General features: G+C 54.1%; 1 protein-coding gene across 3 annotated transcripts in view; it reads left to right on the top strand.

The window, feature by feature from the left end:
- The window catches only part of LOC107271603 (protein Tob1), a 32,208-nt gene that overhangs the window by 18,107 nt on the left and 9,467 nt on the right, over positions 1-4,634 (top strand). The gene's annotated exons all lie outside the window — the stretch shown is intronic.

The following is a 4,634-nucleotide window of genomic DNA, read 5'->3' as shown; positions in this document are numbered from 1 at the left end:
GGTGTCTGGTTTACCGGCTCCGTTAGCGCAGAATAAAAGAAGTCGTGGAGTTTGCTGAAATCGGGCCAAACTCTTAACGGCGGATCGATACGTTCCTCTAGCCGTGAACCTAAAGGGACTCTCACAACAGGAACGTACGTACCGGGCGATCAGTTTGAATATGAAAGATATTACTTGTCTGCAATACCATTCGGTCAATCGTTGTGTAATATTTCGTAATAACATTCTAACCTCATGCACGTTCGCCACTGACACACTTGGCCAGAGTTCGAGCGTGTGCGAGTCTTTTAGTTTTTCAAGGTTTTTTCCACTTTTCACTAACCCCACCCTTTCCTCCCTCCTGCTCTATTTTCGGAACTCGCCAGCACTGTCAACAATTACTAAGCGATCTAAATTCGTATACTCGGTTATAACTGAAGGCGAACAGGAGATTTCCCCTCTGCCCCCCTTCGGCGCTGTTCGCCACGTTGCCGTCATCGGGCGTTCGCGCATGCAGGCATGTATACCTATACAGGCGTTCCCTGGAATGTAAACAGGACGCGTCAATCCTCCGCAAAATTCGCCTCCCGTTTCGACTTGACGTTAAAGCACAATTCACTATGAACCCGTCCTAGACCACAGTACACGCCAGCCCCAGCCCTTTTCCACCGAACGGCCGAGCCACCGTCTCGACTCCCCTTGGCCTTCGACCCCCCATCGTCGGCTTCATCCGTCTCCACGAGCACCCCCTCGCCAACAACCCCTATTCTCAGTCCAATTACCACCCGCAAAACCCAGAGCCGATTAGTCTTCGCGAAACTTCACCGCGTCCGATTAATTCCCTTCCAGGACTCTCGCTCTCTCGGATTCCTCGTCTTTCTCGCTTTCTGGCCGCATTTCTATTCCTGGTAGTCGCCGACTCATCCTCGAGGCAGACGCGAGGCACAGTTATCCTCCGCGTGAATTATACGAAGTTGGATAATACTTGATGCCAGCGTGGTCTGGGGCAGACGGGGTTGAAAGGTCAAAAAAAAGTTGAACGAGGAAACGCGAAATCTCTGTTGGCAGGGACTTCGGTGCCAACTGTGCCTCGTGTGTGTGTATATATATATATGTATATATATATATAGTTAATATGTAAAATTAGGTCTCTCGTCTCAACGCTTCTATGCGGACCAGACCTTCGGTCACTGTGGATGCACAGTTGGTGCGAAGAGCCACCGTAAATAGACTCGGTAGTGTAAAGTTTTCCTTTGTGGCTCGCCGGGATGGTTTCTTAGGGAAGAAGGAGGGCGGAGCCCCGTTTGATTTTCTGTAGGGGATAAGTGACGATTATTTGCGCGTGAGAAAACGCCAAAGGGACTATTCCTGCGTTTTCTCTGCACTGTGTGTAAGGTCTGTGTATATATATATACACGTAGGAAAACACGGAAATAGTACACGATTCCAAGCGATTACCAATCGCCTCTGGTCAAACAGCAATTTTCTCCCTACGGGAAACGCAGTTCAAACAGAGATCCGAATTGAAAGGGGTGAAAAAGGACTGCGGCTGGTAAAACCGACTGTAGTATACGGTATACCATCTGTAACGTCAGGCGACTAGGGATAGTTCTGTACGCAGTGGTGGTCCCCGGGGGTCGGTTCGTGTATATAAGGTGGGTTTTGCAGTGGGAAGAAAAAAAATAGCAGGTGGTAAAATTAAACCCGATAACCAACGGGGTAGACTTGATATGGACCTCAAGAGAAATTCGACGACCCTTCCCCCATGCTCTGTTCAAGGGGGGGGGGGGTGGGGGCAATGTTATTCCTTCAATTCATCAGGCAAACAAGACCGACTCGAACTCGTAAACAAAAGGATCTCCTCGACTCGTGGGACACGCTCCGCCGTGGTGTCACAGGTCAGGGATCCAATCTATGAATAGCTCGGGGCAGTGAAACTTGCTGGAAGATTCCACGCAGCAGACGTTGGGGAGGCTGAAGAGAAATGTCAGGAAGTAGGCCTGGGACCGGTGGCTGACAGTGTGGACGGGCGGGCGAGGTGGGGTTACCTGGGAATACACGAAAATGGCCACAGGACGGTTTTGCGTGCTGATTGCGCCTCTTCGGAGCGAAGTACAGCGCTGCGCGAGTAAACAGGTGGAGAAGCATCGCAACGTCAGAGCCATTGCCTGGTTACCAATTTTCGTGTTTACTCTTCGCTACGGGTCGCCTTGGGTCGAATCATTCTTTTTCTGCCCACCCGGCCTTCTCGACGTTCGTCCCAATGTCTCTCGCATGTCGCAAGACCATCCAGGTACGTTGACAGGCAATAGGTCCGTGGGAGACGAACTCGCGTGTTTTCTGGGCGAACCGGCAGGTGGCGCTGCGAGCGTTAAGGTTGCGGTACGTCGGAGTCCGAGTGGTTTGTGTTGGCGGAGTGGAATGCCGAGTGGGTTGGTGTCGCAGGGGTGAAAAAGGAAGCGCGGAGGGGTAGGGTGGTGGGGGTTGGATATCTAGGTGGGTAGGTAGCTGGGTTAGGTAGACAGGCAGGTGCATGGATATAGGCGTAGGTACTGTGTATAGGTATGTACATCGTAACGGGGGGTTTTATTATGCCGGAGGTTTCGTCGTTGCCATTCTCGGCGGCCATTTATTCTCCTCGTTTCCAGAGCACCGAGTTGTACATAGAGACCATAGCAGGGAGGCACGTTCAGCGAATAAATTACTATTGGCCCATTACCTCACGGTAACCGGTCAACTTGTTTTCATCGCGCCAGCCTCGTTCTCTCCCTGGTCCCTCTATCGCGCACCCGTTAGATCGACGTCGCAAATGTCCTTTGGCACGTGGACGTGCAGTGTGAACGCGCCCGTAACGCAAACGCCGCGTTGACGCAGCCTGGGGCTTTGGCCCGCATCAGTTCCGCTTTTCACGTCGATTCCACCACCCGTACAGGTTAAGTATCGATTGTCGTACTTTGGACGCTGCCTGGTCGGCCCGCCCGGTTGCCGTGTCGAGGGGGAATCCCCCCGCTTCCTCCCCTTTCCTTCAACATCGCCCAATGCAAACGGTTCGCGCCTACTTTCGCGCTACGGGTACACGGAGAATTTGATGAATTCGAAATTGTCTGTCGGGCGCGCGGGTGAACTCAAAGGGTGGATATCACAGGGGCGAGGAGGGACTCGGGGTGGATGCTTGTTGCGCACGTTTGTACGAGCGTCGCGACGCATTCGCGAAACTGGAACGAATCGGCACGCGGTGGGTAGTCGATAAAGTCGATTTATAAAAAGGTTGAAAAAGTGGAGCGTCCCTGAAGGGGTTGTCGCGAGACTCCACTCGAACGGGTAGAATGGTGGTAGCTCCAGGTGTAATTAACAGTAGGGGGTGGCTGGGGGGGGGGTCACTAGGCAGACCAGCTACCTTCCCAGTACTCGGTGGCTCGCTAGGTGGAAATTTTCTTGTTAAAAGTGGTAGACGGTAAGGGAGGACGAGGAGGGGGCTAGGGTGGGTGTATCCCGGCCGCAAATCTCAGAGGGTGAGTGCGAGATATCGGTGAGGTATCGATGAGAGAGACGGGAGAGGCGAGAGAGGCGGACGCCGGGCACCTCCCTCGCGGAACTGGGAAGCGGGTGGGAGAGGGAGGGAGATAGCTCACCCTCTTTCTATCCCGAGCATCCCTCACCAAGAGAGCCTCTTCCGATCGATCACTTCGCCTTTACCTTCGACTCTCTCTCTCTCTCTCTCTCTCTCTCTCTCTCTCTCTCTCTCCCCACTCCCTCTCTCTCCATTGGAAGTCGCGTCGATGAAAAGCATCGTAAAACTCTCACCTTCGCTCCCTCCCGCCGCCTCCTCCCTCTCTCTTGACTTACCCCTCCCGCCTCGAGGAGGCTTAAAACTTTTTATTAGATCCCATCAAACGGCCCCGTGAAACACGCGAAATCCCCAAGACGCACGCAACAGCCCGTTCGTGTTTCTCCTGATGTTTTACGACCAAAACACGTTGGCCCTCGCGCGATCCTATACCGCGTTCAACATAACACCCGGACACGTATAGCACGTAGAGCCAATGCGCCTCAACGTCTGACCGAGCAGCAGGGCACACGGCACTCGCAACGGGGGGACTCTTAACGTTGATATCGGATGATCGCTCTTATCTGTCATGCCGGATGTGGTTCGCCATCTACCGGAAGAGCCGGACGAGGACTTCGTTCCTCTTGGATCTCTGCCCATCGCCGGACCATGTCCTGGACGGACTCTAGACCGCGGGAGGACGGTGCGGGGAAGGAGAAGCAAAGGAACGAGGGGGAAAGTGGGGGGATACTCGGGAGTTTCGCAATCGCCCAGGACGCCCTTGACACACGTGTATTTACCCTCTCGCGTAAGAATTTACGGCAGGCGTCCCTGAATGTTTAACGGGGCCGTCGGGACGTCTACCCTCTGCCTGCCGGCACATAAGGCAGGTCCACGTCCCCACGTCCCCACGTCCCCACGTCCCCACGTCCTCGCCTTGTTATCTGGAGCAGCGGCGCTCGTGTCTGCTTTTCACGTTCCGTGTCGTATTGATCTGACGGATGCCGGCTGGCACCGCGCGCTCTCTCGGTACAATCGGAGAGATAACGCGAGAGCGGGACACACGCGGTGGGCTTCGTGGGCTTTCGAGTGCGTCGGGAGACAATTA

Source organism: Cephus cinctus, unplaced genomic scaffold, assembly GCF_000341935.2.
Source record: "Cephus cinctus unplaced genomic scaffold, Ccin1 Ccin1_scaffold0997, whole genome shotgun sequence".
NCBI lineage: Eukaryota > Metazoa > Arthropoda > Insecta > Hymenoptera > Cephidae > Cephus > Cephus cinctus.
This window is presented reverse-complemented; position numbering and strand designations above follow the sequence as displayed.